General features: G+C 40.0%; 2 protein-coding genes across 8 annotated transcripts in view; one reads left to right on the top strand and one right to left on the bottom strand.

Annotated features, from left to right (window-relative positions):
* HMG20A (high mobility group 20A) overlaps positions 1-7575 on the bottom strand; it is a 39755-nt gene extending 32180 nt beyond the window's left edge. For 2 of the 6 annotated variants that reach the window (XM_051628057.1, XM_051628062.1), the window contains exons 1-3: positions 7488-7575; positions 6845-6939; positions 4947-5057 (exon numbers count right to left, since the gene is read on the bottom strand). The gene's annotated coding sequence lies outside the window, so the exon portion shown is untranslated. The remainder of the gene's footprint in view (positions 1-4946; positions 5058-6844; positions 6940-7487) is intronic. The other 4 variants (XM_051628059.1, XM_051628060.1, XM_051628061.1 and 1 more) reach the window with 4 other exon arrangements.
* A 264-nt stretch (positions 7576-7839) lies between these two features.
* Positions 7840-25621, top strand: part of PEAK1 (pseudopodium enriched atypical kinase 1) — a 113664-nt gene continuing 95882 nt past the window's right edge. For both annotated transcript variants that reach the window (XM_051628463.1, XM_051628464.1), the window contains exon 1: positions 7840-8022. The gene's annotated coding sequence lies outside the window, so the exon portion shown is untranslated. The remainder of the gene's footprint in view (positions 8023-25621) is intronic.

The raw sequence follows: 25621 nt of genomic DNA on the forward strand, positions 1-25621 counted from the left end.
TAAACATTTTTCCCCCCAGTGAAAGCCGAAATTCTTTCCCATGAGTCTGGAAAAAAAACTTGAATTCCACAAATTCTGACTTGTTCTAACAAGGAATACTTATTACACGGGCTCATCATATCTGATATGAATTGCAGCAAATACACTTTCTTATCTTAACTAAACTCAGCAGAAGAGTAGTTGAAGTCTACTCTGTCATGCTTCCCAAATATTGAAACAGGGAAGATTTAGTCAAATATTGGTGATATGAATTTAATCAGTAGGGTGAATCATTTGCAACATCAACTAAAGCATACTGCAGCAAATGCACTGAGTCAGAAATCTCCAAAAGACTTCAGTATGGTTACCCACGGCAGTACCTGACTAGATGTCAGGACTAAAAAAAACCTGCTATGACATGTTTTTTACATAACTACACTGCTAACGAGGCGCACATGAAAAGCATCTTTTTCCTGTGGTTATTATTCAGTTCTGGATTGGTGAAATTTAAAAGGAAACAATTAGCACATTATAGCTTTTAATGCTACACTGCCTCCACCAAGTTTTCCAAATTTCTCCCAGTTTATCACTACTTTGGTACTCCGTTTTGAATTACAAACCTTCAGCTTCTGTTTTAGAGCTCTCCTTTTTTGAGATAATCACAAACATTCAGATGCAAGCCACAAGACAGAATGTAAAACCTGCTCATTAAGAAATACTTCCTGAAGGATAAATAAGAGCATTCTAATAGGCTTATATAATTCAGGACTTTTGGAGACTCTGAAGATTTGCTCATCTGCTCTACAAATCCCATAAAATTTGTGATTAATGAGATATTACAACACAATGTTTAGGTATTTAAAGATACGGAAGCTTTAAATTGAGTATCCTTTTACAATAAATTCTTAAAGTTATCAGATGTCCTGGTCAATGCACTGGATAAGTGACAAGGCAAACAAGGGAAAAGGCTTAGAATGCCAGTAAAAAAACAAAACAAAACAAACAAAACCTTGAAACTGCAACATACATCGAGCTTTCTTCTCTTACCTTAGTGTGCCATTTATCCTGTACTGGGATTATTCCTCCCCACCCCCCATTTTCTTGATATTAGCAAACTCCAGATTTAAAAGTGTGAAAGAAGATTCACAGCTTACTGTTTTCAGCCCTTTGCTTGGTGTTGATCTGTTTTCTCTGATGTACAATTTCATACTGTTACCAGAACTCATTTTGCCACAGCTCTCCACCACTTTTCCAACTATGGAGACTGACACGTTCAACATTTTGTGAGGCACAGCATATTTCAAACACTAATACAGGACACTAAACTCCAATACTTCAGAAATTCAATCTTTGATCAAAAATAATTATAGCTGCAGAGCCATAAGCCTGAGAACATTACTTAGCCTACTACTACACAAATTACAAAGTCCATCCTTCCAAAAAAAAGTACATTTGCATTACTGACGTTCTGTCAATTACTTGTTTTCAGCAAGCAGTACTCTAAAACAACACATCATCTTATATCCAAGGTTTTGAAATAGCAGTCAAGGGAATTCCAAGAGAAACAAACTATTTCTTTCTTAAATAACAAACACAAGTTCACAAAAGACACTAACTCATGTCATACCACTTACCTGAAATAAAAGGAACTACAGAACAGACACTACGAAGTCAGACCTCCTTTAACCACCATTTGGCTAAGACTGTCCGAGAACTCAGCCAACTAAAGCAAGCAACTGCAGGATTCTGTACATATTTAGGTCCCACCATAATAATAAAAAAATACCAGTCATCCATTAAGCTTGTTTGTGGTTTGCTTTTTTAAATCCCCAAATCTCTGTCATTCCCTGCACTTGCTGGGACATCTACTACTTCAAGGGGACAAACCAGGTATGAGTTGCACCATTTGAGTAGCTAGTTACCCAGTGCAGTTTAACTCAACATCACAACTAGTGACACCTAAGGAGATTGTCCCATTCCTCCCACAGTGCCATGTCTGGTTCTCTTGAGCCTGAAGTGGTGCACGCAATTGCAGCAATCTGGTTCAGGGGCTGAAAGGGAAGCAGAGTCACATCCCCCCTGACAACACCCCCTGAACTGCTGCATAAGCAGATAAGCATTAGAATAAAGGAACAGAACTGGCCTTTAAGTAACTGCTTATTGTATCAGTATGGATTCAGAGCAACTAAGGCTGAGTATTCCCTTGATTCTGTACAGGGTAGCTTTATGTTACACTGAAACCACAGGCCTTACCACTTCCCCATCTTATTACTCCCAGTCTTCTTCACAACCAATCACACTTATCTCCTTCACGCATACATGGGTGTTGATGCAAACTGTTTGGTTTTCAACTTGTCCAAGTCCTCAAAGTCACTTACCAGCTAGATAAAAAAGTTTTCTTCTCATAAGCTCTTCAAAACAACTTGCCAAACACATGCAAGAGTGCTAGCAGCATCAGAGGGCAACAGAAGCAAAGACTCACTGGCTCAAGCTCCTTCAGAATGACACCACCAAGCAGAAAGCACAAATCAGATATATGAGGACTTTAAGTCCTAGCAAGTTCTTGAGATGACAAATATTTTGAATGGCAGCTAAGTACACTTGGTTGAGAGTTTCTTTTGGTTGGAAACAATCCTTCAGACACCACTGTATAATTAAAGCTATGACTTTATCTTTTCACACTTGAACACAACTATAAAACTAAAGCAGACTTTCCCCTGGTAATTCACTAAATTGCCAAGAAACCCTCTGTTCTGTATTAGTTAGAAGAAAAAAAAATTAAAAGCTATTCAGAAATAAATTCCATCAGTCTTAAGTCTCTTGGATTCAATGAATAACTGACACTTTCACTATCCTCACTCTTATGTACTGCACACATTAATATAATCCATAACAAAACTTTATGCCACTCAATCTTTTGACTACAACCCTTCCCATTTTCATGCTATCACAATTTTTTGAACTACAGGCTGAGCATCAGCTGCTCACCTCATTACTTGTCCCAGCCGTAATTCCCAAGAGACACACTCTCAAGTCTGATATTCCCTTTTACCCAAAGAAACAGTATGAACAATCCAAGTCATAAGAATTTAATAAACAGTGAATTATAAGATTTGTTATTCATTGCATGTCATATAAGAGGCACAGTCCAAAAGATTAACATCAGTCAGCCAAAGTCAGCTATGGCCCTAGTGTCCTGCAAAGGAAATCAGGATTGTTTATGGGATCAAAACTGTTAATAGGCTTCTTCTAAGACAACTTAGCACACCATTTAACATATTTACTACTTTAAAAATCTACTCAGTAATGTTCTAATTTGTCATTTCTGAAAGACAAGTTTTCTTCAAAGTGCACCAGTGTTTGCAAGAGTAAGGTCAAGGAAAAAAGAACATTCCCTAATAAATTTAGAACTTAAGAGGTTATTGCACTGCAATTGGTTTTGTTCCCCTCTAACACAGAATGAAGATTTCTCCCAGATAAACTGAGTAATTCAGAACTAGCTACAGCTACAGCTCACCAAAAACCATCCTTATCAAACTTATGAAGTAAGTTCTGAACTACCCTTCAGAAACAGAACACCACACTCAGGTTTGTCCCCAGCAGGTAGGTATGAACAAAGTTATTCCTTTAATAAAAATTAACCCTCTGTGGGATTAACTTGTATACAAAAAGCTTTAACAGATATCCCAACAGTCCTGTTATAAAAGAGCTTACTACAAGACCAGTCTGTTTTAAATTGCTTCCCCCTGACCTATCCCACTGGGGTGCATGTACAAACCCAGATGCAGTTGTTTTGCCCTCAAAACTCAAAGACCAGTTTCAGACTACATGCAGTGAAAGCTAAGGGCTGCCATCTGAGCTGATGGCTGCACTACTGATGCCACAGGTAAAAGGACAAGTCAGTTCTGCAGCTAGACAGCAATACAACGTGGCCAGCATTGCAGATCCTGCCAGTGGAGGTTGGCCTACATTACTAATACAAGTTTAAGTTACCACTTGCACAGGGTATTTAAAAATTGAGACCAACAAGCCTTTGCTGCTTTAATGAACAAATCCACTGGTGAAAATAATAATGGTTTCTGAAAACAAACTGTTCTTAGTAAATTCATACTTAGTGAGCATTTAGTATCTAAATGTTTTCAGCCATCGCTCTTCATCTCTTAAAAAGAACTGAAGTTTAAGAGTTACCATGAATGTAAGAAACATTCCCACTCTCTAAGGAAAATCATAGAACAAAAAAAAAAGCTTAGAGTAATGCAGAAAGCAACTTAGTTTTAGGAGCTCTTCAAAGCCAAATTAAGGTAGAAAGAACATGATTAGAGTACATGAAAAACCTAGCAAAAAGAAAAAAGATAACCTCTCTTAATTCACCTCTGTTCTCAAAAAAATGCATATACATTCTCTTGGAGTTAATCTTCTCTCCCACACACCATTATCAGAAAAGTCATCTCTATTATAGCAAGAACAGCCTCTTCACCTGTGCTCCAACATCCAACAGTTTCTGACAACAGACATCACAATACTGGAAAAAAAATCAGCACAGCTCTGTGTGTGCCTCAGTAACAGCGAGCAGGAAAACTTAAGTTTTTCAGCTACACCCTGGGCAGGAGGAACAGCAAGAATTCAGAAACATATATGAGCTTGTTCTAATGAAACATGCTCCAAATTTGCCTGCAGCCTTTGGTTCAGCCAGTGGTAAGCTCGAGAAAAATCTCATCCAAGAACCTGCCCTAAAACAAACTCTACTTAATCAAAGAGGACTGAGCTTGCTTTGGCAGGTGACCTCACTAATTGGGCACACCTTGATACTAAGTGACCCTTTATTTAAAAACATTGTGAACAGATGCACTAACAAAGAAAGCTTACAAAGGTAACTTGAACACGTTAGTTTACAAGTTTCTTGATCCCTGTGCTCGGATCCTAAGAATAACTTGGTGGTGTGGGTACAAAGTGAAAACACAGCTCACCTTCCCTGCTGGCATTCAGAAGTCTAGGAGCACTGGAAATGTCTTCTCAGTTCTCTGTGCAGTCCCTGGCCATCAGACACAGAAAGCCTGGGCTTCTTGATGGAAGGTGTCCTGCAAAAGCAGAAGATGGAAGACAGTCAGAACCTCTCTCATTTGCTTTCTTGCAAAGGACTAGAATTTGTTATAGGCATCTCCTAACAGTCAGGAGCACAGATTTGAACACTGTTGTTGAGTACAAGAGAAACATCCCTTTAAGAAACATGATTCTCTGCTCCCTTTTCTGAGCCACAGATTGTGCACCCTCCATGTGCTGCACCATCAGTGACCAAATGGAAAAAATTAAAAATTCAATTTACAATCAAGACAATAGGGTTAGTTCACACCATCATTAGCTTTTCTATTTTGAAAATTACTAGTATCCTATAAAAAAGCTAACTTCAGAATTTTAAGTCTAATCTTAATACGCTGCTTTAGCCAGCGTTTCTAAGCCTAGATCACCTCAGAACTAATAATCTCCATTTCTATTTTGAGACATGCCAGATTTCTAAGGGGAGTAAAAAAATTCACTCATTTCCCCTCAATTTCCTGGACTCTAAAGCTACAGTATTTGCCAGCAACTGGTATAACTTTAGGAACACAGAGTATATCTTCCCCTCTAACAAACACATAAAATAGTTGTGTGAGAAAACCAAAAAGGAAAAAAGGCATTTCACTAATATCTTCAAATACCAGAGAGCTTGTTTCCCTGCACATATGGATTTAAAAAAATTAACAGGTCACAAAAATAAATTATTTGTTTTCAACAGTTGATTATACTTACAGCCTTATGAAATTAAGGATTATTAATTCAGAATAAGATGCATAAACTTGAGAGAGTATGGTTCCCCCAAATTCCTGTGCCCAGTTCCCTCACTATGTGGCCCCAGCCAAGGTTAGTGCACCTGTGTGACTTTACACAGGACAGAATCGTGTTTTCAAAGATCTAACAAGACCTGGCCTACTGAAAAAAGGTATTAACTATAAACCAATGAAAAATTTCCCCTGCACTAGCTCTAGCACTTAGTTGAAACCCAGCTCCTATTTGCCTAGAAGAGAGGACTCCTCACCAAATTTTGCAACCTAAGTTGCAAAACAAAACATTGATTTCTGAAGTGGGACACACATGCAAGACAATCCACTGAGGTGTGGAAAGAAAAGATTTTTCTAACGTTGATAAATACTATTTTAAAAGCATTTATTTCCTCTTTATCGTATCCTTTCTTAATTTCTACTTTTGAATATGTTTTATAGTGTATATATCAGGACAGCATTACTTGTACATAACTGATAAATATACATATACTGTGGGAGCATACTAAAATTTTTTTACTGATAGGCATGCACAGCCCAAAAAATCTGGAGGCCACTTCTCCAGAAAACAGAAGCTCCCCTTCTCTGTGAACAGGACTCCCCTTTTTTCTACTGTGTAAAAATAAAAAAAAAGTTCATATTTGTCCTGCCTTCTCTGGTTTTCCTAGATGCCACTAAGTCACACCAATCTTTCTCACTCGCAAGATGATTTGGGGATTCTTTCCTTTGAATACCTTCCAACAGACAACATCCACATCCAACTCCCTAGCTCTCTTCAAAGGTCCAACACCATAACAATACTGAGTTTCACTTTGCTCCAGGAAGTGAGGACCAGGCAGTTTCCCTCTAGTGTTGGTATTTCAGGGGATTTGAAGGAATGGCGCCTCACAAGGCACGTGGCTCTAGTGTTTTCAATTCTAGGCTTGGGGCTTTTTTTCTTTTTTTGCCACCTCAACGGTAAGAAACTGAAGTTCCTCAGGAACAGGAACCTGAATGTGAAAACCTCTCACTGGAAAGAAGCATCAGAAAACCATACTATGATAAATTACCTGCTCGACAAGGGGACAAGTGCACATATTGAAACAATAAACAAACAGAATTCAGGACCCATCAACCGTTATTACCTCTCACCACTTCAGGGAAGCTGAGGGAAGAGAGAAGGGTTATAAGGAAGAACACAGGCAGCAGAAGTGTCCAGCCCCTCGCCGAGCTGCTCCCCCTCACCCAGCACAAGCTGTGGCAAACACCCCACCACCCCCAGCAGCCCCCTCACCAGCGGCCCGCCGGCGAGCTCGGGGCGCGGGGAGGCCGGCAGCGAAGCCTGCCAGGCCAAGGCCGCTGAGGAAGCCCGGCCCGGGGCCGCCGGCTGCGGCAAAGGGGGCTCGTTCCCCGCTGCCCACCGCGGCCAAGACCGGGGCGACCACCAACCCCCTTCCCCGCCCAGGGCAGGAGCGGGGCCCGCGGCTCCCCCGCTCTCCCTCCCTCCCTCAGCGCTGAGGGGCGGCCCGGCACCAGCGCGCGCCCCTCGGCCGCTGCCGCCTCCCTCACGCGCACGGACCTGCCGCTGCCCCCAGCCCCGCTCGGCTCTCTCCTCCTTCCCCCGGCGGAGCCGCCCCCCCCCACCCAGGAGAAACCCCAACCAGGCCGGGAGCACCCACCGCAATTCCCCACCCCCTCCACCCCCCCGCTCACCCAGCAACCGGGCACGGAGCGGGAGTTCAAACAACACACCGGGACTACTTTCGCGGCGCGAAGGCGGAAGCACACCGGCCTGGCCTGGACTCACCTCGCCTCGCGCGCGCGCGCGCGCAGGCGCACCGGGGCGCGTTTAAAGGGCCGGGCGGCGCGCGGGGCGCGAGGCACGCCGCGAGCTGTAGTCCTGCCCGCCCGCCCGCGGCCCCGGCGTCGCCCCGCCCCCCTCGCTGCTCCCCAGCCAATAGGCGGCCCCGCTGGGCGGAGGGGCGGGGCCGGGAGGGGCAGAGCCCCTCCCCCGGGGCGCGCGCGGGGGGCGGCGCGCGGGCAGGGCCGGGCCGCGGCCGGCGGCGCCCGGAGTTAGTTTGTTGTGCGCGGCGGTGGCGGCGGCAGCAGCAGCGCCGTCCTGGGGAGTCGGGTCGTCTGCGGGGCCCGCTGTGTGTGGGTAGCCGGTCCTGACGGAGCTTCCTCGGCACGGCCGCCGTCTCCCGCTCGCCGCCTGCCTGCCGGAGGCGCCGCGGAGCCCCCCTGCCAGGTGAGGGGGCGGGAGGGGAGGGGCGGCCCCTCTCCTCCGGCTGGGAGGGGAGGCCGGGGGGCGGCGGCGGGCGCGTGCCCTCGCGCCTGGCTCGCGCCTGGCTCGCGCCGCCGTCTCTCGTCTCCTCAGCGAGGCCCCGGGTTGGGGGGGGGGGGAAAGCGAAGAGGGGGGCCCGGGGGGCGCCGGTGCGGGGAGAGCGGCCGGGGCTGCCGCCGCCTGCCCGCTCCTCCCCGGGGGTCCCGCCGGCGCCCGGCGCTGCCCCGCCCCGGGCAGTCGTTGCTGCGCCCAGAGGGTCCGGCTGGCGCCGGCAGCCGCCTCGGGGCCCCCGCGGGGCCCTGCCCCCCCCGGCCGCAGCGCTGGGCCCCCGGGTCGCTGTCGGCAGCCCCCGGGCCGGCGGCGGCAAAGGGCGCTTTCTTCTGACTTGCACCTCGGCTGGAAGTTTTGCGGCGTGATCCTGCGCTAAAGAGATTGTGCCTGAGCCTGCCGGGCTGACACCTTCTAGGAATTTTACGAGGATAAAGCTGCTGGTGGTGCCAGGTAGATGCTGTCCCTGTCGGGGCTCTACCCTTACTCTTATTATTACTGTGTGTTCCTGGCTTTATGTGATAGTCTATATGAGTGTAGCTACACCGAGTTCCCCTTTCAGGCTGTCGGTGCTTCCTTTTCTCTGGTAGGTTATTTTGGACTTTTAGGTGGGTCGGTCTGTTTTGCTTGTTTTAATTGCGGCTGAACTGGAGTCCAGACTGGAAAAGCTGGGGTTTGCCCTGGGACAGCAAGTAAAATGATAAATAATACATGGCAGTTGTATGACATACAGAACAGCTGATACCTGGCACAGAATGGCCAGGCTGTTCGCAGGTGAGCACAAGGAGGAGCCTGGTGGATCTCTGACCTCGAATTTAGTGAGGGTCCTTTAGAGAACATAATTTGTTTAGTTTAGGTTTTTGCCTTTTGATTTTGTAGAGCTTGACTTTCATTCTTCTTCAGTCACTTCATAAGGAGCTCCAGAGTTTTCCCTCTTACTTGTTGTGGCTTAAAGGCTGTCCAGTGTCTGCTAAAGTACTTTATTCTTGGGTATTTGGAAAAAAAAATACAGAAGTTATATGGGCAGGAAGGAAAGAACATGCAGTTGTTCTAGGAGCCAAGACTATGGAATTCCAATAATTATGTTCTATAGTTAGGAAGTTTACTTGAACTTGCATGACAATGGTCAGCTGAACAACTACCTTTGCTACAAATTAGATGCTTTTAATTCTATGTGACCTTTGTTTGGCTTACAACCTCATCTAGTCAGTGTGATTCCAGTGCTATAGCAAAGCAGGAAATACTTGTGGATATTTGGTCGTTCTGACTAGTTAGAGCTCTTAATCTAGTCTCACACTGGCTTAGAAGGTTTTGTCAGTAAAGGAGCTAAAGTGATTTATCCAGATGAAGCATCTTTCTGGCAGAGCTAATGCTCCAGTGTGTTTTCAGGAAAACTTCATTTTGTTCTCTAAAATGTAAAAGTATGCAAGAAGGGAATTACCAATTTTTCCATGAGTAACTTTCCATTACTCATCTTATGTATTCACTTTGAAATGGACTTAGCTTCTTGTTAGGACATCTCTGTTTGCCTGGAAAGCCTGTTCCTCACCTGAACCAGCAGTGGCAGGTAGGGTGTGATTCCTGAGCTTGGGCAGGAGGTATCAGCTGCAGAGCCAGGAGCCTTTCCTGCCTGGCCTTTCTGCCAGCAGGCTCTTACACCCAGCTGCATGCTTGTGGAAATAAGCAATTGATAAGAGAACAAGCTTCACTCCTAGGTGCAAGGTTTGCATTGCCTTCAATTTTAGAACATACATTAGCTGTGTAAATAAACATGTAGTTATTTTGAGGCAACAGCCTTCCTTTTGTATCAGTAATTCTTATGGTTGCTTCAGCAAAAGAGGAAATGAGGATGCAAAATACCATTTTAGCTTCTTAGGTAGTTAGTGTTTCAAACTGCAAGTAGATTTTCTAAAGAACTGAGAAAACATCTTTACTAAACTATGTGCTATTTTCTATTTACTTTCCAAGTAAAGGAATTGGTTGGAATCAATAATTTAAAGAAAAGTAAGAGGAGGATGCTGATTGATTGAATGGCTCCTAAATGTTTTCTTGCCTAATCAGGATAGTAAAATATTAAGATAACTATTGTAAGCTATTGATTAGGGTCACAGACATTGCTAATTACTGTTAGTCTTCTGTATTGTGCTAGGAAAAATGTGTGTGTGAACAGCTTACTGTGAGTTAACAAGTTGTGACATGTTTTCTCTACCTCCTTCCTGAATTTACACCCGTGTCTCTATTTTCCTTTTTCCTGTTTAGTCTTCACTGTTAGGTTTCCCTTTTTCCTGGAGCTGCCCCTCATCCCAGTTGAGAATTAGACCCTCCCATCCCTGCCAGTTGCTCATGTTTTATTTCCCCTTTTCTCTGAAGGGATCTGGGGCTTTACTCCTTGTCTCTGCTTTTCTTGTTCTAGTTGCTTTCTGATGAGATCACATTTCAGATGGTGTGAACTACCTTTTTTTTTTGGTGCATGTGTCTGCCAGACCCTCTTTTCCCAGCCCTGGAAAAAGGGAGCCCCAAAGGTCTAAACTGGGGGTTTCTAGGTACGGATCAGGGGTGACAGGTCTGTCTCCTGCCAGCTTCCACACTGTTCTCACTTCCTGTGCTGTTGCAGCTCCCAAGGAATCTTGCCGAGCTACTCCCTCCTGTGTAGTCAGTGTGTCATAGCTGACATTCGGGTGTGGGCAGAATATCGAAATGCAGGTGACACGGGTGTAATGAGGAGAGAGTCTTGCACTTGTGAAAAGTACTGCTGATGTGAAGATTGCAGAGTTCATGGGACATGCAGAGACATCATAAAGAAAACACCTGACAGGGAGAAACTGAAAATAACTTTATTTTCCTACTATTATTGTCAGATAACTCCAGATGCTTTTATCCTACTTACAATACAAAAATAATAATCTGTAAAACATGTGTTGGTTTATTAGTTGATGCAAAATTCAAAGAAATAATGTCAAGTTATTTGCAAGCCATGTAGTGTTTATTGTCTGTTAGTGGCAGCCAAAAATCACCAGTGAGGCAAAATCCACTCTCATGTGTGTAAAGTATCATGGATTTTGGAGGACGAGGTGGCCCAAGTCCACAGCCAAGGGAAAGACACCTCAGATTCTCTGGGCTAATATCAGAAAGGGTTGATGGAGCTTGGTGCTGCTTTCTGGGGTTGCATCACCTGTGCTGGGCTGGTGCAGAGACCTTGTCTGTAGAGTTTTTATTGGTATTACCAGTTCTCCCACCCTTCTGTGCTCCCACATGTGACCTTTGTTTAAGGACTAAGCATTGCACTGGGATTTACATTGCCCGAGGCTGGAATGCTTTCATTGCTTCATATGTATCAGCACAATAATGTGGAATTGCCATTACTCTACAGTTTTAATTGAGTGGAAAAATACAGACTGCAAACTGGAATAAGACTTGCTACTTGACTTTCACTATTTTAAAAAAGGGAAAAGTGTAGCAAATAAACTGTATACACCAAAGAATATGAGGGCTTTAGTATTCCTGCAGTGTTAATGACAAAGATAAATTACTTAGTAACAACTCAAATTAGTTGTCCAATATTTGACTTGCAATTTCAAGAAATAGTGGTTTAGTATTGTAGGTTTTGCATTTCCTTTTAGATTTTCCAAATCATAAGCAGAAATTATCAACCATGTGAGAAATTTTCAATCTTCCTTTCTCCAAAGATAGATAAGCAGCTGAGTCACTAAAGCAATTTCTTTCCCTGTATCTCTAAGTGGACTGAGTTGATTTGAGATTGACTGATTGTTGAAAATGTGGATAGAGGAAAACTGCACAGTGGGTGTAGCTCTGAGGTCACTTTCTTTAAATTTATTTTCTTATGGGACCCATCAGCTATTACAAAAGTTGCCATGTTAACTCACTGAGTTACAAAACAGCTTTACCACAAATGTTTTGGGGTTTGTCAGTTTGGTTGACACCAAGAACAACAGAATTTCAGAACCCCTCTGGAGCGCACCATTTCTCTCCTTCCTGCAATCACATATTGCTGTGCAGGATGAGTACAGAATCAGTTTTAAACCACAAGACTTGGAGAAGTATTTTGTAATCAGTCTGCAACTGATTATATTTTTTAAAGTCTTTGAGGTTAGTTGTCTCCCTGACTAGTTTCCTTTTGTGAAAGTAGTTGGAAAAGATATTCTAATAGTAGTCCCTTAGTAGGCTCACTACTCATACCTGTTGTGTATAGGCTTGGCCTTAACCAAGGGGTTTTTGCATGAGTTACATTAGCAGTAAGAAAGATTGCAATGATGTTTATTGAACATCTGCACTTTGATCACCACATACTGATGTTTATGTTTAAAATGTGTAAATACAGTGTGTAAAAAGTATTAACAACATTAATTGTTATCGGTACTTCAGAGGGCTTCAGAATTCATGGTTGTTCTTAGTCTTTCTCTTAATTGCCAACTTTTGGAGCAGGGAATGCTTAATTTCTCCATAAAAATGCTCAACATGGGGAAAAAGTATTTTATCATTTTAAAGTGAAAAAAAAAAATAATTACCCATGAAAGACATTTTTTTAATCTTTCCATTTGTCGTTCCTTAACATGCATGTAAGTGCTGAAAAATGCTCAACTGTCAAGGAGGCATTTTTAGTGAAGTTTTTGAAATCACAGTAAATAAATGGATAAAAATCAGGCCAGGCTGAACACTATAGCCTTCTAGTAATACTTGTTTTAGTAACATCTTGTCTGAGACAACAGTTGAGTGTGGTGCTAAAAAGTAAATCACTGACTTCAGACACTTAGTGCTATTTCAGAAAATATTACTACTACCGCATCATTTGCCAAACACAACCTTATTGGTGTTTAGGCAGATTTATATGAATGTGTTGTTTGATAGAGGTTATATAGGGAACTATTTAGTGGTTAATTCACAGTTCATCCTTATATGTTTTTCTAAAACCATTGAATAAGTGCGCATCTCAGTCCTAAAATGTTCTTTCTTGGACTGTTGCCTGTATTTATACAGGCCTCTGTACAAAGCTCACCAAAGGAAGAAGATTGTATAATACAAAAGATGTACATTCTGCATGTATTTATATACAGTCTTCCAACTTTGAGGTTCTTACTGTCAGAAAAACTTTCATACACATTTAAAAGTCATTTAAATGTATGCTATAAACATGAACAAATACAGACATCCTGCTACACTGACTTCATGTATGTTCCCTTATACTGGAAATCTCACTGTGTACATATCACAGATGCTCTTGCTGTTGTCTTGGCTGCCAAATAGCCTCTTAGTGAGTACCATTCATTGTTTTGCTTTTATACTTGGTGTCCTTTCTATGAGCTTTTTTAATGTGGCAAGAGGACGGAAGAACTGGTTAAAAATGGAAAAGTATTATAACCTGTGCCCCTGCTCCCCCCCACTTTGGCTAATAAATTTTAAAAAATGCATGCCTGATAGTAATGGGGATAGTTAAAAATCCTATAGCTCTTGAGTTTAAACCATTCTTTAAGTTCCTTTTTCTTTTCTTTTCTTTTCTTTTCTTTTCTTTTCTTTTCTTTTCTTTTCTTTTCTTTTCTTTTCTTTTCTTTTCTTTTCTTTTCTTTTCTTTTCTTTTCTTTTCTTTTCTTTTCTTTTCTTTTCTTTTCTTTTCTTTTCTTTTCTTTTCTTTTCTTTTCTTTTCTTTTCTTTTCTTTTCTTTTCTTTTTTCTTTTTCCTGAAGCAGATCCTACCTTTCTCTCTACCTTTTATTAGCCCCTAACAGTTTCCTGCAGAGTAACCCCTGAGCCTGCTTGGAACCCAAATAAATCTATAAAGGCTCCAAATTACATCAATATTGCTTTAATAAACTTTAAAGTTTAATGCAAATATATACAGGCTCAGAATAAGTATTAATATAGGAGTTTTCCATGGAGGGGTAAGTCACGTTGTGTAATTGTTTTACCATTTGGTTTAAGCCTTGCAAATTCTTTTGCTCCCTCATCTAGATGGAGTAGTTTTGCTTAAAACAGTTTGCACAATGTTCTCCAGTCTTAAAACTTTAACTCTGTAACTGTATGGTTAAGGAATGTGACTCCTACTGTTTGGAATGATCTTTGGAGAAGATAGTTTATTTAGTGGCTTTTGCACTGTAAACTGTAGATGTGCTCAGTTTGTAGAAGTAGGGAGAAAGCTCACAGTGAAGATGCAGGGAATGTGGGGCACATGAAAACACTCAATGTGATCAATTACACATGCTTTGATTTTGAACAGTTGGGAGTCCTAGTCAATGGAACAACTCTCTGAACTTGGTGTTACATGACGTCCAAGGCATACATGTTGACTATTTTAGAGCTTTATATCTGTAAAATTGTATTTTCTTACTGTGGTATTTTTATTTTAATTTGGTTCTTTAAAGGATTGGAGTATCAGATTACTAGCAAGAAAGTCTCAAACCTGTTCTGCTGCACATGAAGCTGTGTCAGTAATGTATCTTTCAGTTGTAACAACATAATTTTGGAAGTATTACGGCTGGCCTTAAAGGGAAGCAGGCTCATATTTAAAGGTCCCTATCTCTGGCTAGAAAAGATTGCTTGGAAGTGCAGAAAACGAAGGCGTGTTAGGACAAAGCTTACTGAAGCTTCAAGTGCTCCTATGCTTATGAACTACTAAGTATTTCTTGCACAGCAAAAGCAGTATCCCTGTTGGAGAAAATGGCAGTACAAGCCGACTTATACATTGAATTTACCCTTCAATCTGTATGGATTCTGGGTGCTACATCAGAAGTGTCCTCTTGCTCTGTGACCCTGCTGGCAGGTAGGGTGATGGCTCATTTTTCCTTACAAGTTAATTCACGTAGAAAAGGGGCAAAATCTCTTTTAAAGGTGGTTCTTTGACCAGAGTTGTTCAGAAACTGTTGCATTGGAAAGAATGTTGCACTCTGCTATATAAAGTATCTGGTTTTAGCAGTTGATAGAGAAGTACTGTTAGTAACAGTTGCCATGAAAAACCTCCTGCGACAGCTTTGCAGGTTTAAGGTGAGGTCGCAAAGCGGTTAGACCAAGATTCCTCAGCTGCACTGGAGCTTTAGTCATGGTGAGTTCTCCTGTGTTCCATGTAATTATCTCTGTTTTTCTGCTTACTGGAATGTGAGAAGTGTTTGATTGTTTTGCTTGTTTGTGCAGTTGCTTTCAAAGAGAGCAGCTGAATCAGATTCTTTTCTGATTGGTATTGCCACTCAGCATCAGTATGGTATTCAGTACATACATTATTTAAATACAGTGTTGAAAATCATACTAGATTGCATAATATTGTAAATAGCAAGAAGTTCTATTTAAAAAAGAAAGAAATCTCAGTTCTAACAAACACACACCCTTTTTTTTTTTTTCCACAAGTCTGTAATTTTTCTTTGTAGTGCGTAATAGTGATAACACTGCACATTTTTTTCCTACCCTGTCCTTTGCAGGTTGTCTTCATTGCTTATGGTTGTACATTATCTTTGTTTATCAGTGTAAATCAACAGCACTATTCCTGTACAATGGCGATAGCAACAGACAGACCTTTTGAAGCCAAATTGGCAGGCTGAGAAACAGTGTTGTACAGAAATATGTTGAAAAAGATAATCAGCATGGGTTATCAGGGGTCCTGCTCAGCCCCCTACAGAGGAGATTATGGAAGAGGCTGGGTAATAGTATTTTCCAAAACATTCTTATACAGCTATCAGGGGAGTTGATGGAAGGTTCGTGCATACACTAATAATTCGTATGGGAAGTAATGATAAACAGGTGAAATACCAAAGAGACAGCATTTAAAGATAAGTGGGAATTACATTTCTTAAGGTTTCAAATGTTACACAATTGTTTTCTTCCTCGTAGAGTTGAGTACTTGTATTTCTTTGCATATTAAGTCATGGTCTGGTAGACAGATAGCTGACTTTGGATGCTTTCATAAAGGCTGTAGATCCCAGCTACTTCTAATTTAGTTGATTTTGCCATGTGGTTCAAGATTTCTTTTTCATCACTGTTTTCTCATGAGCTCTTCCAGAAGTTTCAGGAGTAACTGCTCTGCAGGGAAGATAAATGTGTATTAGATAGATGGCTTGATAGATGGGTAGATAGATTCATTGGATGGTACATGGTAAAATATTTTCCCTGCCTGAGTAATCAGCTTAAGACTTCTGAGAAATTGTTTCTAGTGGACAGTTAAAAGCCTGGACAACTCCTGTATCCTTCTAGGACTAATCAGTATGGGACTTGCTGTCTTGTAGGTACATTTGCAGTCATTGCTCTGTACCTCTAACAGTTTTTCTTGAACATACTTGATTTTTTTTTTTCTTAGCAGTGGTTTTATGGTCTAGTTAAGAAGGGAGAGCTGTCACACCACAAAAAAAAAAATCTTAGCTCATTACTTGGAAAGGTGAACTAAATCTCAATTTGTATTCTGAGAGCTTGAAAAGTACAAGGAGAATGGACAATCATATCTTCACAAGGCGCCTTTCTCAGACTGATAAAAAACCACTTTATTCATCACATTCATTCATCACTTTCATATCCTTGGATGTACATGACAGTGTCATTTCAAGCCAGAAAACATGCAGAGAGCAAAAGGGATATGATTCTTGAAATGAATTAAGCAGCATCTGAAAAAGCAGAAATTTAGCCTTAAGTGGGGTGGGGGGAGTGTGTGCTGAAATATAAGTTTTACCTTCTTTATTTTTCCCATGAGAGAAAAAATGGTGATAGTGAAGACTTCTATTTAAAGTCATCTTAATAATTAGAAATTCTGTTTTGCTAATTGATGCAACCTTAGTGTATCTGCACTGTTTTACATAGTACTCTAGGATCTGAGTTAAGTATTTCCTTTTGGAGAAGCTGTACACAATATGGAAATAGAGGAAACGTAATATCTTCTACCTTTTTAGATGTGTTGGAATAAATGTTTCTTTTTTACAGGGTTCTTTTTTTGCATATTTGTAAGATGAGCAACTCTTGAGCTTTGTGCTTTTTGTTACATAATATTTCTGGTTTTAAATTCTAAGCATGACCTCAGGTTTTTGTTTTGTAGAGTATTTGCTGCTTGTAGCCCTGTAAAACCTGGGAGATTTTACTCTCTTCTAGCTCTGCGAGACCTGTAGTCCCCCCACAGTTTGAGAGGCTTAGATGTGCAGTCTTTAGAGAAGATATTTTTTTTTTTTTTAGTACTTGCAGAAATCAAAACCATTGGAACTTGCTCTGTATAAAATTATAACTTCCTGAAAAAATATTGGCACAAACTGTAGGAGCTGTTCCAAAAAAAATAAATATTATTCAAATTATTCATTTTCCCTGCTTTATTTCTTCTTTTCCTTCATAGTTAGAGGCTAGTGAACAAAACAGACCTGTGGCTGAAGGGCCTACTTTGGTATCTGGCAAAAAAGTGACAACTTAGAAAAGAGAATATGCCTTTTTTTGGGGGAAAGAAGTCCTTGAACTGAAGAAGCAATTTTAGGAGCTGTGATTTATTTTGTTGATTGGCTTTGCAAACCAGTCAGTTCTGGCAGTTTCGGGCACTAACTTCTGCTGATTAATATCTTGCCTGTATTCATATATTTAGAGAAAATAGTTATCAGCAGATCCATTTTTGAATTTGTGAAAGTAGTACTGTTGATAGTAGAAGAGGATTGATTGTAAATATCTTTGGCCGTTAAGATTGTGGACAGATATGATAGTTCTACATTACGTTGCTTTGAAATCCACAGGTTAAGAAAATAATTATATCTTAAAAAGCAACTTTTTTTATACTTGTGGGAAGAAATACATTCTGCAAACATTCACTCAAAGAGGAGACTTTTTTTAATGCTGTTTATACTGAGAACTGTGAGCTCAAATGTGTCTGGATATATGTGTATCTTACAGGCATTCATGTTGAAGTGACTATCAATGCTGTTTCAGGAAGCAGTGTTAAATATCTGGTTATATATTCATATTTCAGGAAGAGTCATTTTTTATCTGCAGAGCAGTAGGAGGTAATGGTGATTTAAAATCTCCTCATGGCAGCATAAGAACCCAGTGTTTCACTGTCTTGGGAGTGTGACTGAAGTTCCCATCTCTTTCCAGAAATTTGCTCTGACTTTGGTTTGCTAATTTATTTATTTTTTCCTTTAGCACTTTTTCATTTAAAGTGCTGGTTAGGGAAACATTTCACGAGCATCCCAGCTGTCTGTGCATTGGAAGCAGATAGGCAGTAGGGTGAAATGGCTTTTTCAGTCATCTCCAATCAAAACCCAAAACTCCATAATTCACTGGTTTAACAAATAAGATAACTAAAGGCTTGTTTGAAGGCAATTATTCCAGCATTTAAAAGAGAACCCAGAACACTGTCATAGTCTCACTTGGCTAACCCTGCCTTTTGAAAACAGCTGTGGTAAATATTTAGTTGCCATTCTACAGCATGGGTATGTCTTTTGACCTCAGCAGTTAGGCTGAGTTAGGCTGCTGCTTCTAAGAGCTGTAAGTCTTTAGCTCAAATGGTGAAGATTTATGATTTTATATTAAAAAAAAAATATTTCTAGAGGTGTATCTTGACACTGTTATGTTTTGGTTTTGTAACTCTTTTGTATTGTCATTTCTTGTATAACTTGCTGCTAAAGCACCTGCCGGATCATGTGTTATGGTCTGTTCAGAGCAACTGTATGTTTTGCTAGTTAAATGTTTCTCTCTGTGAGTTGGAAGAGCTACCCTGCATATCAGAAGCTTGCAGTCAATCTGCTGAGGAGTTTTTGCTTGTCTCATGGGTGAATACTTAAAGTTAGCATGTGATTTGGGAGTAATCTTTGGATTTAATTTCTGTATTGTTTGACAATGGGAAAAACTTGGAAACCGGGATGATGCTTAGCTTGTTGCTTAATTTTTGGACTGTTTTAAACAGAAATTTCAAGTTAAGAGAGGATAAGAGCACTAGAATAAATAGGGTTTTGGTATTTCTAGGGAATGGAAGATCCTTTCTTTAAACTCCAAGTCTGTGACTGAATAAATACTTAAATAAGGAAACCTCATTTTTAGAAGTTTCGTTGTTGACCTCAAGATCACCTTTTTCCATTGATTGTTCCAAGAAACAAAAGACTTTCTGCAAAACAGTAAAATGCATTCAAGTCTTTGATATTGTCAGGTTGTGACTAAAGCTGGATAACATGAGAGTGTTTGGCAGAATGACATGCACTCTATTTTTTTAACTCTTCTATGAAATATACTGAAATGTAAAATAGGGCATAGTGTTCTCAACAGAATGCTGACTATGGCAAAAGCTTTGACAATGCAAACTTTCTCATTCGTGGAGCTGAATCAGTTGGAAACAGCAGCCAAAAAGGCAAACTGGAAATACCATTAAGTTGTCTGAAGCATTTAGTAGCAATGAGCTGCATTAAAATAACCCAGTGAAATTAATACTTTTTGTCATTTCTTTTGCATGGCAGTTTGAATGTGTGATCCACAATCTTATCTTGCAGCTAGAAAATTACTCTTTCTGCACTGAGGTTCTGTAGCAGGCTGACCTGGCTAATACTTCATTGCAGAGACTTATTTCTTAATCTGTGTTTGAGACTTTGAAGTACTGGCTGTTTTTTAGCAGGCTGGTTTAGTTTTTGTTTGATGTAAGAATATGCAGAATAGCACTGCTGTAACTAGAGCTTAGTGGTAGCTTTTGGCAAGTCCTGAACTATTTGTGCAGTAGTATTGTACTGAAAGAGCACTGTGCATTTTGAGGGAGGGGAAATCAGAACAATGTGCTGATTTGCTTGTGTGGGCTGATGTGAGTCATTTAGAATGAACTCTCTTAAAAGTTATGGGGTTTTTTTTTTAGTAAAACCTGACAGTCTAACCTTGGGTTTCAAGTAATTTTTAAATTCTCTAGCGAGCAGTAAGTCTCCCTTGAATCCGTAAGGCCCCAGCAGTTCTCCCTGGTTTTGGGTCATCAGTTTACAAACACTCTCTGGACCAATGATCTGTGAAATTGATCTCTGAGTCTTCCTGATGCTGCCTTAGATCGGTTGTGGGGATGGCCAAATAGAAACAACTGCCAGGCCTCAGGATTGGATTATAAAAATTCCAAAACTTAAAACATACAGAAGACAAAATGTTTGTTAAAAATACTTGAAAAGCTTGACTTTTTGAATGAGGATTTTTTGGTCCTGAAATTTTCTGGAGGTATGTTGCGAGATACTGAACAGGAATGCTTTGGTAATATGATGATATTGGAGACACTTTGTCCATATTAGAAATTGAAACTACTATATAAAGCAGTCTGCTGGCTGGCTAGCTGCATGTTAAAACTAACATTTTGTGGATTCAGAAATACTGCTTTTAATCTGTGAATGCATAAAATGGATGCACTTATATACAACGCTTCCTAGTTACTGAGAAGTTGGTGGCTTTAAAGATTTAATTCTAATGAAATAGTGTGGTTATACCTGCCACATGATCTGCTCCTCTTGTTGGAAACATTTGTTTAAAGCTGAACTGTGGTGTTTTCCTCACATCTAGTTTCACATCTATGCTTTCTGTTGTTGCTCTTAACATCTGTGACAACTGGCTTATTGTTCCCACCCTGTACCAAGCTGTGTTTCACATTAAATAAATTGTTTTCAAAAACGATTGTTGTGGGAGGAGTTTGTTGCATACTTACTCCAGCTAGTATGCTTCAGACTGGCAGTGTATTTGGGTATCCCTGGAAGGGTTCATAGCTTTCTGATGCATTTACCATCTTTTGACCATCTATTTTCTTTCAACACAGCATTGCATGCTCTTTCTGAAATAGCTATGAAATATCATGTGTTCTGAACTGTTAAGATTCACCTCACTGTAGGTGAAAGCTTATTGTGTGGTGGAAAAATGTTACAAAATTTTATAATGTTGGCTTTTACTAATGCCAAATGAACTGGGAGATACCAACTGATCATTTCAGGTCTAGGAAAGCATATAGCCTCCCTTAAAATTCAGGCTGTATTTAAGAATAAGAGCAGCTGTTTGAAATGTCACAGCAGTCAGGGAACTGGCCATACAAGGAGCACTCTCCTGACAAAGATAGGTCTGTCTGATTCATATGTTGCATGTGTGTTAAAGTTCATGGGGTTCTTTGTCTAGATGTTAGCTACATGTGCACTTTATCTTGGAGGTGTTTGAAAGCTTCTCTAGATATTATTAGAATGGTAGAAAGGAAGTGGAAAAGAGGGAAAAGCAGTCTTACTGAATATTTCAACGGCTCTTTGCCAAATCACATTTTGGGATTAATTTCTATTTTAAATACTACAGTGGCTGCCAAAGCTGGCAAACTGTGATTTCCTTTGGAAGGGGGAGGGGACTTCATAATTTCTCTGTGGAGGAGGGACATCACTTCATTTTCCTGTTGCTTTCTTTTTCCTTTTGTAGTGAACAAAGAAATTCCGGGGGAGAAAAGTAGAAAAAGCCATTTTTCAAAGCTTTTCTGGAAGTTTTACTGAACAGTGGGTTGGATTTACACTTGAAATGTGGTTTCCTGTCTTCTCTCACATCATTTGCATATCTTTAAAAATAGTTTGATTTAACTTTTAATTTATAGGAATGTGTCCTTTCCTCAACTAGTAGTGGTCAGGATATTGTTTCCTTGATTATTTCCAAGTGCATACATCAAGTGATCAAAATGAGCCACAAAAGAATTGGCCGGGCTTGCAAAAAGGAAAGCTGCTTAGAATAAAAAAGCAGACTGCACATAGAATATTTATGATCGGATAACTAAAACCTACAGTCTAGGAAGGGAAGATGGCTGAACAGCAAAAAGAAAAAAACAAACAACAAAACCCATGAAAAAACTGGCAGCCAAAAAATATCAGGGTTTTCTTCCTGCCTTTGTCATGCCTTACTTGTAGCCTTGGAAACTAAGACAAAGAGGTTAAGAAACTTGCTCCTTCTTAAAATGGAGATAAGATACAAAGTACAGCTTATTTTAGTCTCGCTTATTCCTTTGCAAAGTGCAGTAAGTGAAGTGTGTTGCGTTTTTGAATAGTATAGTCTTTATGATGAAATTGTTTATTTAGGACTTGAGACAACCCACGTTGAGTTGTGTTACTGTGCCTAGCTGTTAGACTGAGCCTTTGTTTTAATCTGTCAGACTTCCCAGGTCATTTCATCATATTTTCTGTTAGGAGAGTGCTGGTGTTTTGAGCAAACTAGACAATTCTTGAACTTGCAGCAGGATGCAAAGTATTTTGAGTACATAAGCACACTGACAAGTCAGAGTACAGAGGAGATGGTTGGCTGTATGCTTTTCAAACAAGCTTTTGTTTTTCTCAAAGAGCATAATCCAGTGTAATCAAAGAGTATAAACCAGTATAAATTCAAAATTGTGGGATAAAAACATTGGAAATAGTTCTTGGCAAACTGATCAACTGTGAAATAGTCACGAGCTCTTATTTTTAAAATCTTAAGGTGACACTTAAGTTTAATTAAGTTCTGTATCAAGGGCTTTAGTTTTATAGGCTCTCTGTTCATGTGTTGTTTATATTAATGCAGCTCATTTGTAGGCAATGCAGACACTTTTAGAAACTGTAAGATTGTGGAGACATTTAATGGCTAAGGATAAATTGCACAGCTGTGGACACTATTTATACTTTCGTATATAGAAAAGAGTCCATATAATGAAATAAGCATAGCTCAATGCTGTGAGTTCTTTCTCATGGTTGTTTTTTTTTTTTAATCTTGGTGAGGGCTTGCCAGCTTTTAGTTTTACAGATAAAAAGGCGTTAGTATGTCCATACCCTAAGAAGGAAAAGATCCTGCATTACCCATTAAGAAAATAAGAAAACTATATTTAAGAACAGGGAGAGGAGATAGGTGGACGCAAGTAAAATGTTTTAAAATCTCAGTAAGGAATTCTAGAAACACTGCATAAGATTTCTAGGCTGAGAGGAGTAGTTCCTAAATATGCAAAGGGAAGCTATAAGAATATAAGTATGATGAAAAATAGCTAGGACTTGGTAGAATATGAAGTGAATAGTAGCTTATGCACCATGTTATCTTACAGGTTAAGAATCTTAACAGCATACATCCCTTCTAGATGAAAGAAATGTCCAACAACTTTTTGTAGAAGAGCAATTTAAAGCAATTTTCAAATTTCTAAAATAAGTAAGGAAAAATAACTTTAATTTGAATAATTATATCTGAACTAAAAGATTCAGAAAGGCAGGAAGCTGTTTGTTCTTTGTAGATGTGTTAATGATGGGAATCTTTTAGGTGTCAACTTTAAAGGACGAAAGGACAAACACAATTATAAGATGTGTAAAATGGAAGTTAGGCACTGAGACAGAAACTGAATTGCTTCAGAGATGAGAGGCTAGGATAAATTAAGAGCTACCAGATACCATCTTTGAAATACTGGAAGCTAATATCTTTGACAATTACTTTGAAAAAACTTTGCTGAGAGAAACCATAGGAAATTGCAGACATAGTCCTGTAATTTGTATATCTTGTACATAGATTGTGGATAATTTCAATTTGACCTTCTATTTTATACCTGAAAAATTCCTAAAATTACTTTGTTATTTAAAATATCACTGCTTTTGCATCCTCTAGAGATTTAGTTGCAGTGTTGTAGTTTGTTCCCTTTACTCCCTTTATGCTCTAAAATCCACAAGCTTGTTCTGTCTCGGATTGCTGTCTCTTATGGGAACTAGGGGATAGGTTTAGTGGGCAAATTATGAAGTAATTTGACCACGGGCTTGGAAGATAGAATCTTTTGTCTCTTTTCTGCCCTTGTAATGTCAACACTGTGGTTTTTAAAAAATAATAATTTGCACGTATGGTCTGAAATTCCAACTTTGGCTCTGGCTTGTCCTAAGCTGTTACCTCTTTGTTGGGGTTGATCTGATGCGGGTTACTGTCTGACAGTTCTTGTCCCTCTTAGAAACCAATTTCCAAATTATATGTTATGAAAGTTTGATCAAAAGATAAAGCTTGAACTAATAAGATGAATAACTTACTGACATCAAAGATAAAAAAGGATAGGGCAAAGCTGAGAGCCTGGAGCGCTGTTGTGTTCCCAAAATATTTCTTGTGGATGTTTGGTAACCACTGTGTGTGCCTCATCACCACTACTGTTGCTGAAACTGGGGCCATTTACTATGGGGAAAAAAATGGTTAATAGAGATTTTTGTTTTAGAATATGTAATACATTTAGACCTTTTTTATTGCAGTTATTTATGAAGTACTTACACCTGCCAGCCACATTCCTTCAGCTTGATTCTGCTCTCTGGTGCAAACAGCTAAATTCTTTCTAGACCAAGTTGGAACGCATGAAAGGGTTGTTGTCCCTTACCTGTCAGCCATCCCTCAACTGCAGGTTGCTGCCCCTGCATCTGAGACGCAGAAGGGTGTTGCAATGCTGCTTACCTGTTTGCAGTACAGGGTGAAGCAATTAGTTTACATCAACATTAGGGATTTAAGCATCTTAACCCAACTTGTTTTACTTTGCACTGAAATGAGCATACACAGTCATTCACCATATTTTCACAGTGAATCACAAGAGCAAGTTTTAAGTTCTTGACTGATACCTTCAGTCCACTCCTGACTGATGTATTTTTTTCTGTTCTTCAGATGACTGGTAATATGAAAAAAACAGTACATGGATGCAGCAGGAAAATCTATCAACCCACTTATTTAAGACAAAAGTTGTCAAGCTGAGTGAACAGCAACTAGCTGTGCCTGCACCCTTTGACAGTACAGCTCTGTTGCCCACATCCAGCAATGCACTTATGTGCTAGGTTTTCTGCAGTTGTTTGCTTTGAGAAGAGTCACTGAAGTATGTTACCATCATTTGAATGAGACTTTTAAAGAAGTGTTTCTCTTGAGCATTTAGATGAGTTTATACATGTGTGTCTCTTTCATTGCATAGTTAGTTTTTTTCCACTTTGTTCATTTTAGTCCAAGAATGTGCATTCAAGGAGATCATGGAAGATTGCTAGCTGGCTCAGCAGTCTGAAGAGGCCCTGCTGTGGAAAACCTGCATCTTCTAGATTCTTTTTAAATTGCACAGTGTTAAGTGATTTGTGATTCCAGTTTGAAAAGCCCTACCACTACCTTAAACTTTTCAAAAGTGAGACAAACTGATGTTTTTCTTATTGCTGCCATGTTAGAGAACCACTGTATGAAATGTGCTGCAAATTTAGCTCATGACTTCACAGCAGCAGCTATTTAAGCCTTACTAACACAAAGTCAATTGCATCAAGTCTCAGTACAGTAGCAGTTTGTTTCTGCTTCCTGGGATGATAGGAGAGATAAGATTCATAAATGGCACAGTACAAGCTAATTAAATGTTCTTTGAGTGTCTTCTATTACAACAATTTTCACCGTTACCCTGGTGACTATGTACAAATACATCAATGCGATAATTCAGCTGTAGTCGGGAGGTTGGCTGTGTTATCACATTACAGTCTGGGCAGCTCTGGCATGCAGAAACTTCTGATGATGAGCTCCTAAGTGTTTCTTGTTTTACTTGCTCAGAAGCAGTAAGTGTGAATATTTGTTTCAGACTTGTAGGTTTTTAATTTTTTTATTGA

Source organism: Apus apus, chromosome 10 (assembly GCF_020740795.1).
Source record: "Apus apus isolate bApuApu2 chromosome 10, bApuApu2.pri.cur, whole genome shotgun sequence".
NCBI classification, from domain to species: Eukaryota; Metazoa; Chordata; class Aves; order Apodiformes; family Apodidae; genus Apus; species Apus apus.